This window comes from Siniperca chuatsi, linkage group LG4 (genome assembly GCF_020085105.1).
Source record: "Siniperca chuatsi isolate FFG_IHB_CAS linkage group LG4, ASM2008510v1, whole genome shotgun sequence".
Classification (NCBI taxonomy): domain Eukaryota; kingdom Metazoa; phylum Chordata; class Actinopteri; order Centrarchiformes; family Sinipercidae; genus Siniperca; species Siniperca chuatsi.
In genome coordinates, this window is record NC_058045.1 from 5,327,428 (window position 1) to 5,340,346 (window position 12,919).

A 12,919-nucleotide genomic window follows, 5' to 3' on the forward strand; every position below is an offset into this window, starting at 1 on the left:
AAGCATTTTAAAGAATGTAGCTGGTCGAGGTAGAGCTAATATGACCCATTACAGCTGGATAGTGTAATCTAAAAATGCATCATATTTTATAAATTGATCTTTTGTATGTGGAAATCTTCATCTGCAAAATAAGTATAGCTGTCAAATAAATGTAGTGAAGTAAAACATTAAATGTATGTAGTGTATAAAGTAACACCAAATAAAATCAAGTAAAGCACAAGCGTCTTGAAACTGCACTTGAATAAATGTACTTAGTTACTTTCTACCACTGGTCATTGAACACTACTGACTATAAAAGATGTAGATCAGATCAGATTTTCAAAAAAATACTTCCCTATCTAACGATTTGGTTAAAGCAGAAGACACATTAACTATGAAACTGAATATAAATCTTTTTCCCTGCAGACATTTTGGCTTGTCAACATGGGAATCTAATGAATAATAGTGATGGTGGATAAACCTAAAGGAATGCAGCTATGATTAAATTATTTGCACCTGTGGTTTAGGACATATTTGCAATGAAAAAGTTCTTCAACAGAACGACACATTATTTTGTGAATTCACTTTTAAAAATGAGCGTGAGAGCTCATTCTTGACTTTTGGTTTGAAAAAAAAAAACATCCTCAAGGTCCACTTCCGCCGCTTTCCTTTAAACGATCCAATGCATTAACTGAACATAATTAACCAAATAAAAAGTGTAGTAGTATTTTGGACATTTTCACATCATATCACTTTCGCGAAGAACGAAGTTATATAACTTGACAAAGTACTATTTTTTTTATTACAAATACAGAACAAACGGTTTGAATGTGCGTGGATTTCTACATTTGTTTGGACGGTTTGGTGTGCCTAGTAAATTGCGCGTTCACGCGGTTCTCCTGGCCTGCCCAGTATCCCAGTGCGCTCGCTCCCGCGCCAGGCTGGTGGAAAAAACTGCAGCGGCTGTTACTGGAGCCGAGTGCGAAAAATCACTGGCTCTGGCTGTAGTTGAGCGACACACTCGGATTTTCGTTATTCCTACCGAGGACGACGTTGTCAAACCCGGAATCTGTGGCTGCCAAGAAGTGGTAGTGTCGGGGAGATATTCGGCGTCTGAAAGGTATGGAAAAGTTAGCAACTGGGTCCTTTATCCAAAATTGAAAGTGTCTCAGCCACAAGTCTCGTCAGTTTCCTTCGGCTGCCAAGTTGCAGTTTGTACAGCAGGGGAATGGCGTGTCTTTACGAGTTAAGCTAACGGCTCTGTGAGTTACGTTTGCGCTAAATGTAAGATTCATGCAGTCCACGTCCAGGGATGCGAAGACAGCGGAGAAGTTTGCTAGCCGTTGAACGTTTCACCGGACAGAACGATAGCTAACGTTAATTACCGACTGCGTGCTGACTTCGTAGCGCTGCAACACAACTAGCTGCTGCTGTCATAACTTGAGTGAGGGCGAAAATACCGGGCAGCAGCTCAGTTTGTTCAGTATATGATGCTGCTTGTGTTTGGTTTTGCCCCGAAGTTAGTTCAGCGTAGACACCTGGTTTGGAAACGAGCCCATACCAAAAGACAACTTCTCAATGTTTACAAAACGGGATAGGCAGCGTTTAACTTACCGCCGCCGACCAAAACAGGGGTCCGGGGACAACCAGGGGTCCTTTGGAGGGAACCAGTGGGAGATGGTTTCATTTGAGAGACATTTCACCACCCTAAATGTTAATATAATACAGTAATAAACAGGGATGAGTGGAAAGAGAAGAGGACATTTACTGCTGTACCAAGTTATATTCAACAACAACAACAACCAAAACAGACTTATTTAAAAGGAATTTATTTTAACACACTGTCACCACGTGGGAGCCTGTGATGTAGGACCTATATTTAGTACCCCTTAGAGTTATACTTTGCTAAATAAATGAAAATAAATGTCTCTACTGCGGATTTTAATTATTTGATTGGTGTTAGTGTAAAACATTTTTATTTATTTATTTAAAGGTGTGGTTTATTCCTAGAATTCTCCCCGACCTTACATGTAAACATGTGTAGGGGATCATCCTGTCTTGTCCTCCTTTTGCATCAAAGGCCTGTCTTCAACCTGTGCTTCCTAAAACCTGGTCACCCATGTTAATAATTTTATTGGAGGCATGTTTTGAATATTAGTCTCTCTCTGCCCCTGTAAATCAAAAGAGACTAAATTTATAGCCTAGAGCATAAATAGCACGCAACATATATAGCACAATCAGTACTGCGTTTACTTTTCTATTTAAAAAAAAAACATCTTTAAATTGACAGTTATTGCCACTTAAAAATGAAGATTGTGCATGGAGGCTCTGACAAGTGATGGCAGAAATTTTGAGTGCAGCCGTGTAAATGAGCAAGATCGTATGAGAGATGTGAGCATTTTTTATTTTTTTTTATGTGATATTTTCACCTGTCAACATCTGCGGTCTCAGGTGAGTTCTGAATCATCTAGAGGCTATTTGATCTGACAGACAGCCGCTAAAGGTTCAAGAGTAAATCATATTGTGTAGTCAGTTTAATGATAAGGCATTGTATTATCTAAAATGTAGTTCTCATTCCCGTTACAAGACGGACAAGATCTGTTTTGATGTTCAGAACAGGATTGAAAAAAAGATTTTGTTTCCATGTCAGGTGGAAAACTGTGGAAACGGCCATCGCAATTTCCCGACAACATCTTCAAAAAACTTGTATTGTCCAACCTACAGTCCAAAACCCAAAGACGTTCCGTTTATCAGCAGATTCCTACATTTGAAATGCTGGAACCAGTGAATGTGTGGCATTTTTTGCTTGAAAGTCTCCGGACATGAGCATGTGGGTTGAAAGATGTACAAAATATTGTCAGCTTTAGGGGGAAAAACATCAGGATCACGCTCCAAAAATCCTAGTTGCATTTCTGCTGAAACCCACAATATCTTTTATTATTCTGCATTAATAAGTGCTGAACCCTTCTGTTTATGTGAAGAATGTGTTTGTGAAAGTGAAACATTCTTCAGTTTCATTGTCATAAGCTCAGGCGGGTGAAAGTTGAATTACATTACCGCTGTAACCCTTGGCCCATTCAAAACAGACACTGGGCTCTTGATAAATGAAATGTTCTTTGTGCATTCATGAGGGACTGTAGTTGTCAATTCTCGTTTTTACTTGCTCCTTGCTCTTGTTTTGATTGCCACTTGTGAGTTGTGTGTTCACAAAGGCAGGCGTCTGACATTGTTACTTCTTCACCTGCGGATGATAAAGCGGATGGGGAGGCAGATTGCCCAGATTTCAGATTTGCCTTCTGATAAGTGCCCTGCGGAAGCCTGTCCCCAAAGTATGTGGGACAAATATTCGTTGGATTGTTTCCTACATTTCTTTGTGAGCATACCTGACATTCTTTGTGGGGAGCAACAAAAGATGGTGTTTTGTGGTGACCCTGATCTTTCTATTTCACTGGGCTGCGAGAAGTTTTGCGATTCACAGTGTATTTGACTGATCGAGATAAAGTCTGACAGCCGTAGGATACACGCCTAAATGACCCGAATGTTTCATGGCAGCTGCTCAGAAGTATTTTATTTGCCTTTCACCTTTTTGTCTGCCAATCACAGACATTCAGCTGCGGTATTGGTATACGCTACTACAGCGGCGTGTTAGAAGAGAAGACGTTAATGTGACATAAATTACACTTTTCATTACATTAAGCTCTTTTTGTGTTGTAAAGGAACTGGCCTTGAGGCATATTTTGAAATGGTAGTGCAGTGAGACATTGGAAATCTGTCCCTTCGCCTTGTGAATTGGGATGAAAGTTGTTTCTGTTCACCAGAAAGTTCAGTGACCCAGAGCTTCACCTGAACTGAGGCTAATCACTATTTGTTTATAAAATAGAAAACCATACATGTTGAGGAAGTGCCAGTTATCGATAAAACAAACTCTAATGTTTGAGTTTTGAATGATAACGCAGAGACTCTCTGTTTGTTTGCCTCTGTAAAAAAAAGAAAGTCCAATGCGTTAATTAGCTTAAAAAGTTAGTGCTGCATGTTTAAACATCATTATTACATAGCAAATCTGCCTTTTGAAAGCATTGAACACATGCAGTTATAAATTTGGCATTGAAGCAAATCATGTTATTGCTTAATTTGAATCTAATAAGCCATTTTAAGACGTTTGTGTACACCACACTTTTGAGTCTGTGTTTTGTTTTCTTTATATAACAACTCATGGATTTCCAGGTAGCATTGTTTTTTTCCCCTGAGGCATAATAGTATTTTGGGATGAAACTATTGAATTATGTATGAGTGCACACTTTAGTCCACTTCAAAGAAGTGAAATTATGCACAGTCCTTCTACATTAAATTGCATAAAACTTCCAGAATTCCAAATGTTTTTAATTGTGATTGAGATGTTTGTAACCTGGGATTAAAGGCAGTGTGTGCTTTTTAGAAAAGATTACAAATTCGTTTGTTGGCCAATATAATATCTCGCTCATCTCTCAATTTGCTTTGGAGAAAATTCAGTGACATAAATAATAGGTAATTTCTTGGTTGACAGAATGCATGTGTATGTGTGGGCTCTGAAACAGATCTGTGAAGAAAGTGTCATGTGACACCATGGCCCTTGACCTCTCCCCCTTGCCCTTAGCCAGGGCTTGAGCTAGGTAACAGGTGTGACCCAGAGACACACACACACACACACTCACACACACTCAAAGAGGGGCCAGTTGCAATAGAACAGTACTGTTACTCACACCAGATGCAAATCTTATTACTGCCGTTTTTTAAAATTGATTTATTTTTACACTGACGTATGTTTTTTTAATTTTTATTTATTTATTTTTTTTACAAATCTCTGACTCAGGCCTATTACTTCAGCATAATAATGTGATTTGTGGACCGTAATAACACGTCTCTGTGTGGGATATCAAAAATGCTGCCTCTCAAATCCAGGTTCATGGATCTCCTTTTCTGAAGTGTCTTTGAACAAGGCACTGAATCCCTCCTCACTCCAGGACTGCTGTTCTGTAGCTAGGTCTGCACTCTGACCCACCTGTGGAGAGGGGCAAGTCAATAATTATTTCTTTATAGTTAGTTTCTGATATTCTTGGTGAGGGGAGTAAACTGTTCATATCCTGCACGCAGTTATCCCTGTACGCATGAATAGGAACAATAAGAACAGGAATTTTACCGCTAACACACTTGCAAGTTGACTGAAAATGCTGCCCATGTTAATGATTGGTTTGTCAAAAATGTATATTTAGTGAGATTGGTAATTAGGATCGAGTTCTAAAATTCAGCATAACACACCAGCACAACTTTACATCTCCAAATTGAGGTCTCCACAGAGTTCAGTCCCACTTTCCTTTTTCTAAATGTCACATTCTTTATGAGAAACAACTTTGTTCCATCACGAATTCGGGCACGTAATTGCCCCTTAAACAAAACACTCACAGGTTTTAGAAGGTCAGTGGAGCCTGATAAAGTGCAGTTTGGGCTGGAAGCCATGTCTGAAAACTTCAGCCCTGTCTACAATCAAGGCAGAGCCGGAGCCCAGTTGCGTTTTGTTTTGGATCTCTGGTCTTGATATAATTCGTGTTGGCAGCTCCAGGTTGTGGCTTATGCCGAGTACATTTTGCAGCTATCAGGCAATAACATTGCACCTACCAAAAGTCAGTGTAGAGTCATCTGAGTCATCCAGGTGGGAAGATGTCAGAACAAATTATGATGTTATAGTAACTCGACTCCAGAAGTCACCCAGATGAATGGTGAAACATTTTTCACTTCCACAGCAAGTTGAGTAGATTGAAAATTTGTGTTGATTACCAGAAGCCTGTTTTTATGAATTAGAAGCTTTATTCTTTAATTGAAGTGCATTTCTTCATGAAATCAAACATTTTTATTTTTGGTTTATCAGCTGAGGAACTATGCAACCTTATCAGATGAAGATACAAGTTACATTTTCAGTTCTTTACTTGATTTGACACTTGTTGCATGTGACATTATATCAGTGTTATGCCATGTTGACCAAGTGTCATCAATGTTATGAGTAATTTTTGTATCAGTCTTTGATCTGTGGCTCAAGATGGTGGATAATAAAGGAGCAGATCACAGTAACACTGATCTTACATCCAGCCAGAAGGCATCTACTCCTGTCAGGGTATTTGATATGTGAATCATCAGTGTCTCACCAGCAAACTTGTGTGTGCTGTGCCCCTCTTTGTTTGTGTTGCTGTGTGACCGTTTGTGTGCTCATACACTGGTTATACATGTGCTCAAATGTGCACAAAAGCAATAAAGTGGCATAAGAGCTTTAATAAGCTTAGCAATGGTGTTGTTCCTGTAGTATGCATGTTTCTATGTAACAGCAAGATTAGATCTACAGTATTGCATTACATGTGAAAATTCTACTACTAGGAGTTATGTTTTATTTTTTGGCTCTGCTTGTATGTGGTCTAATAAAGTAGAAATGAATGATTGATCGACTTAATCGTCATCAGATGATTTGCACATATTAATTCCTCTAATCTTAGTGTATTGGATTTGTTTTCTGTGTTACCATGCCATTATTCACTGTTTTAAGAGAGCTGTTGATTAAACAGTTTAAAATATTTCAGTTTGACCTGTAAAGGAATGTTGACTTTGTAAACATTTGTGATTATCTGGGAAACTCAAGGCTATGGCTTTGCTGATAAGCTATTAGCTAAGGTATTGACCTTGATAATGTAAGTCTAATGAGCTATTAGCTGAAGTGAAGTTATAATGTAGTAATGCGGCATATAAAAACTGTTACATTAATCAAAAGGCACATTAGCCTGTAGTGAAGACGCTTATTTATAGCCTTTAGACAAGTTATTTATGATAGGTACAGTCTAAAATTTATTAAGTTAGTATACATTATACCAACAAGCCTCTGTGCCACAGCTGTTTTGCTATGCATACATATGAGGGCTATTAGCTTAGATGATGACCTTGTTGACCTAACTCTGGCTAAAAGCTGTATGCTGGTGCTCACCCATTGTCAAACATCCCTTTCACCAAAGTGCGTGATTTAAAAGTGTGCCTTCTCCTCATAGGCCAGGCCCAGTTCAGCTATTCAGCATATCCCAAACCGACTTAATGGGCTAAAGGTGTTGTACTCAGTGATTTAATGGTGTCAGATGAACTGAATAGTGGGTGTGGGACAGTCTACTCCTACCATCATCGTCCTGTGGGGTCCATAAAACAAAGGCTGAACCAGAGCCAGTGGTGATGTAAGGCTTTTTCATTGTTGACGTCTTCCAGACCTCTTACCTGTCTCTCTGCTTGTAAAAAGCACTACGATGTCTCGTTAATGTCTCTTTAATAGCTGATTGATGTGGGTCATCTCAGACATTACATTAGCTGTTGCTTTTGGCCGTCAGTGGAAAGTCTAACGGATGATAACGTGTTAGCAAGCGGAATGAATGCTCTACCATTTTTGATGAATGACCTGATGGTGCACTTCAGTCTCAAGCCCCTCTAGGATTTCACCCTGGCTTGGAGACCATCCTCAAACATGGTTCTAACAGCACTTAGATGGGTTCAGTTTGAATATTTCTGAAGGAAATTTGTGGGTCTTGGCCATAGGCAAAGTCAGCTAATTCATTTTATACAAACATGTCATAACAGTATTAATGATTAGAACCTTGACAAATTTGTGTTCTTTGCGCACGTACGCTGTACACTCTGGCCTCAAGTAGAGTCTGACCCTGAAACCAAAGACTTCATTTGGAGATTCCTTCAAAGGTCCGTTCAAGCTGCGTTGCATTCCATGCTTGATATGTTCTGTTATTTCTCAGGCTCCCAGTTACTAACAGAGCAGTAGACTGTGAATAATAAGTGATGTTGTGTCTGCAACCCCTCAACAGTACTCAAGAGATTTTCAGGGCTTTTCACACAAAAAACACCAGTAGTTTACTTTTAGAGAAGGCAGCAATGGATCATTTGCAAAATTTTTGATCAGAGGTATCAAATGTGTTAGACAGTTTTGCTAAAGTGTACAAAATACAAAAAAGCCAATCAAAGCTGTTGTTGGGGCAACTAAAGTTAATAACATTAACAAGCTTTGTCAGTCAGACAGATCGGGACATCTTAAGTAAACATTGTTACAGTCATTGTTATTAATCTCTGCCTGTGAACATTAAATTGCATGTACCCACAGAATGTGTACAATATGTTCAATAACTCGGTCTTTGAGAGTTGAGTTTTTCATGCATTATTAGCATACATATCCTAATGAATATGTCTTGGCTTGCTAACATTTGCTAGTTAGCTGCATTAGTGCACGTGAGCTGCCGTTAAAATCCTGCTCATGTTATAGCCCAACCACTTTTCGTCACATTTTCATGAGAAATCTTTAATAAAATGCTTGTTCCTTGTGAGAAGACACATTGAAAAATGTGAAAATAGCCGGCATAGAGTGGTAGCAGGACTAATGATAACTAATAAGTTAGCCAGCACGTTACCTTCTGTCTGATTACACGCTAGCTAGGTTGAGCAGGAACAGTCTTCAATAAATCTTGTTGATTGCTTAATTATTTGAGTTGATTTGATTAAACACAGTGACTTTAGTAATTGTCCATGTTATAACAGTGATAATGCCCTCTGAGTAGACCTCCTTCTGCAGTAACACATAATTCAACCAGCGAATTGTCATTGCATTAAGATTTGTATTCAATATTGAGCTTCTCTGTAAAAGGTTAGTAGAAGGTACTGTAACTCACGCTAACTGCGCAGTGGCTAAAGTGTTACAAACTCAACTTGCCACTAAAACCTAGAACAACATTCTTGTGTCACAGCATTGTGGCAAGAAATGTGGCAAATTAAGTCTCTAGTTTATTGTTTTCATAGATATGTGGATATTTCACCTCAAGTGTCCCAAACCAACAAGGAATGTATCATACAATAATAATGTGGCCTAATTTTTCATCCATTTAATGCTATTGTCTTTGAAGGAAGTTTGCTGTAAATTCTTTACTCTTGAGCAATGAATTCTCAGAAGATTAATCTGCGCTTCCTTAACTACCATGAAATGTAGAAATTGTGCCTGAATAAAATGTTCTTTCTCAGAGTTCTGCAAGCTCCTAATACGTCCCTCAGTCTGAAAACTAACACAGCTTACAGCCTGAGGCTGGAACGAGAGATGGCCAATAAAGACCTAACAATATGTGGTGGGAGATCAAAATCCCTGGACGAATCCGGTTTCCAATTTCATTTAGAAGCAAAATGCCTTTAGGCTCGGTCCCACAGTTCTGCATTTCTGGTGATTAAATCTGGGTGTGGATGGATATGGGGTAAAGCAAATAACTATAAAATATAAATAAAATTCACTGTCGACACTGAATAAAGTGACATGCAGTCTCATGCATTTGAGCCCACCCAGCATGTGTGCACACCTGCACATGCACGCTTAACATTTCCAACGCTGTCTGTCATCATGTGTCTCTGGAACAGGTGAAAAACATCCCCTGCATCAGTAGTGTTTCTCCAGTTAGGTTTTTGATCTAGGAGAGCGTTGGCACTAGTCTGGCCCAGTTGCCAAGACTGATAGTCTGACTGTCAAAGACCCTGACTGACTGTTACACTGGACAAATGTCACTAAACTGGGAAACCGAAACTCTCCTGACAAAGCCTGTCCAGGGAGAAAATGCCTTTCTCTCTGCAATCTTGGGTATGCTTTTACTATGAAGAAATGTCTGAAATGTCTGTGGTTCAGTTGTTTCTATGTTGAATTTTGGGTTTGAGTTTCAAGCGGTGTAAATATAAAAAAAAAAAAAAAGTGCTACGTGATCTCTAACTGTTAACTGGTTTGATACTGTATTGAACTCCATATATGGAAGGATAATCCTCCCTTGCAGGATCTGTGGTGATCTATCTACATAAGTATTTGTTTGAGTTAGGACAAGGCCTCTGTGATTGGTTGTGGCTATGGTGAGGCCAAAACAATTCTAGCTTACTCAAATGTGTTGAGAGCACAGAGGGGTACTTGCTTTTGGCCAAGTTTTGACCTCACTAACGCTCCTGGACTCACCCTGCATCTTAAAATAACATGCTATGTGTTGTGCTGAAGTCTCTCGGACATACCTTGCTGCTGTTGGACTTGTTTACCATGGTGAACCTGAGCTCTGCCTGCTGTTGGAGATTACGGGGCTGGATGGGGGCCACTAACATGCCTCAGTACTATCTCATACATTAATCTGAAGCTTTTCAGGATGAAGTATGGTAGGTTTTTGGAGGTGGGTTGTGTAAGTTTGCATGTTTGTCTGTTGGATATCAGAACAGTCATGAGCTACACAGTTTTGACTGCAAACATTTTATATATTTTCTTTTTTGGAGCTTGACTTTTGAGTTTCCTTTAGTTGTGTGGATGTATTCTATGTGGTCGAAATATTCCATATGGTTCTTAATTTGCATCTTGACAAAGCTCAGCGGAATATAGAAGTCTCATAAATTACAGATGAGATGGATGGAGGTGGTGGGTGTGGTGCTTCTCTGCAAATCCACACTTATTAGTGACTCTTCCTAACACTGCAAATGTATAAAATCTTCCACTGTTCTGAATTCTAAACTAGGTCATTGTGACTCACTTATTTCCATCCAAATGTGAAATTTAGAAATGCTTTGCTTTTTATCTCTTGTTCTTACAATAAACCCCTTGTCTTTTTTATGGCAGTTTTTAATCTTGTCCTAATTCAGCGATGGACAGGGACGACTTTAATACCTCTGTGCCTCGGCTTTGGCTGATTTGAGCTATTGGGAACGTCGTGTTAAGTGCTGTCTTGAACTGTAGTAGCTGACAGAAATATATGCTGCCATTGTAATGTGTACTATCTAATCTGAGTTTTATTGCCATGTCACACTGCCTAGACCATCAAGCAAAACGTAATGACATGAACCCAATTTCTACTTCATAAATACTGTAGGCCAATATTGGCACTAATGTCAAAATACTACAAAATACTACTATAATCCTACATTTGTATTTAGGCAATGCAGTAATTAGGTCATCAAAAGCCATAGTAGGATAGGCAGTATGGCCAATATCTTAGTATTCATGAGAATTTTTATCAGTATCATGATATGTTTATTATTTTAAAATCACATTTGTTGTTACATTAAACTGCAGAGTAAAGCTGGATTAATACTTGACACAAGGGTTTAGCGACTCTGCGCCATAGATACCTACCTGTTGATAGCACCGCCACAACACTAGATGGATGTATTTTACACGATCAGGCCATATCATGCTTTAATTAAATTCCTCGCAGTGACGTAGAACAATGATGGGGAGGTTTGCCTCGTGTCTTTACAGGAGACTATTGCCATGGTGGCTATGTGTGCAAACGCCATAGCTACACCATGACCCCTTTAACGCATAACTATAATTTCCCCTTAAGCCTAATAGAATCAGAAATACTGATTATACAGTATTACATAGAAATACTGAAGCAATTTTGTCAAAACTGAAAATGTTACATAATCCATAAAATGTTTAATTCGGAGTTTGAAAATACATTTTTAACTTGTACGTGTAGAAAACAGAGTTGTGTATCATGATATTAAATCATCACAATATACACTCAGTTGCCAGTTTATTAGGTACACCTAGCTAAAACTAATGCAGTCTAATACAGCAGTCCTGCAATAAATCCTACCTTCATGACGGTTATAAAGTTCAAGTTTTTTTTTTGAGAGGTGCTGATTCAAATGTATGGTAATTTTGGAGGCTGCAGTTTGTGGTGCTGTTCGATTGTATTGTGTTATACAGACTGGTGTTTCTATGATTTTGTTAACTTCACCCCATTTTATATAAATGAGGGCAGGCTAAATAACAGAAACGCCTCTCTGTAAAATGCACTAGGTTTAGCTAGGTGCACCTAATAACCTGACAGCTGAGTGTAAGTCCAGTGGGACACACATTGTAAAACAAATAGTTTTAAATTAGTGCTCGCCTATAGATGTGAGAGATTGTGATTTTACAAATGAATGTCAAGCTCAGTAGTACAGGAAGGCTTTGACCTCGAATGATTCATCCTTAACCTGGAGTCTGTATGGATAATGAAAGAAAATTATATTTGGATTGAAAATGAACTGAGAACAAAGTAAAGGCTGTGCAGCTGCAACAATACATTTACTGGCAAACAGAAGAACAGTCATACCTTACAGTATTTGTCACTTAGCATTCCAAGGTGGTGAAGACATTATCCAACATTCACGGTGAAAATGCATCCCAGCATTCGCCACCTCATCACTTGTAAACAAACATCCGCTGCCTGACCTTGCCTGACACAGCAAGACTCTTTTCCGCAAATAATCCAGTCGGTGCTGCTCAAATTAAATTTGCAGACTCACCCCATTTTGAAGTCACCCAACTGAGTGAGGGCACATCTCAAATTACCTGCTCAGCTCCAGACCGTCCTGTTAGTGACTGTCTCACGTACTACACACGCATACACACAGCCCATCCATGCTGCGATCTCATTAGCAATATTAGTGCATGCCGAATCTCTGTAGCGGTAACTCCCCCCAGTTGTGTAAGTGCTTCTTGTTCGGTGTGTGACATGATCTGGATCACATGACGATCGAAATGGCAAGAAAACAAACACTCCCATTCCTTCAGACCCTGGCCCACACCCGGGTCCATACCACAGCTATATCAGGCTGGTAGGCTGACGGGGGCTCTTGGCCGGTCGTTCGTAGGGGATGAGACAAGTGTGACATGTTTGTCTGAGAATGGTGTGAAAGAGAGCATCTAGCACTTTGAGGAAAGAAGGAACAGAAGTCCTTATTCGGATGTTAGGAGCAGGTTTGCGTGAGTGTGTCATTGTGATAGCAGGTGGGTGTCCTGCCCAGATATTGGCATTCAGCCAGGTCTGGGCCATGTGAGGAAGAGGAGGAGTTGGGAGCGCTATGATCCAGAGGACTGTTGACTGAC

The 12,919-nt window shown here is 39.4% G+C and overlaps 1 protein-coding gene across 8 annotated transcripts in view; it reads left to right on the forward strand.

Moving 5' to 3' along the window:
- Positions 1-721: 721 nt before the first annotated feature.
- peak1 (pseudopodium-enriched atypical kinase 1) overlaps positions 722-12,919 on the forward strand; it is a 105,232-nt gene continuing 93,034 nt past the window's right edge. For 7 of the 8 annotated variants that reach the window (XM_044194116.1, XM_044194112.1, XM_044194113.1 and 4 more), the window contains exon 1: positions 722-1,099. The gene's annotated coding sequence lies outside the window, so the exon portion shown is untranslated. Of the gene's footprint in view, positions 1,100-8,620; positions 10,221-12,919 lie in introns of those variants that run through there. The other variant, XM_044194115.1, reaches the window with a different exon arrangement.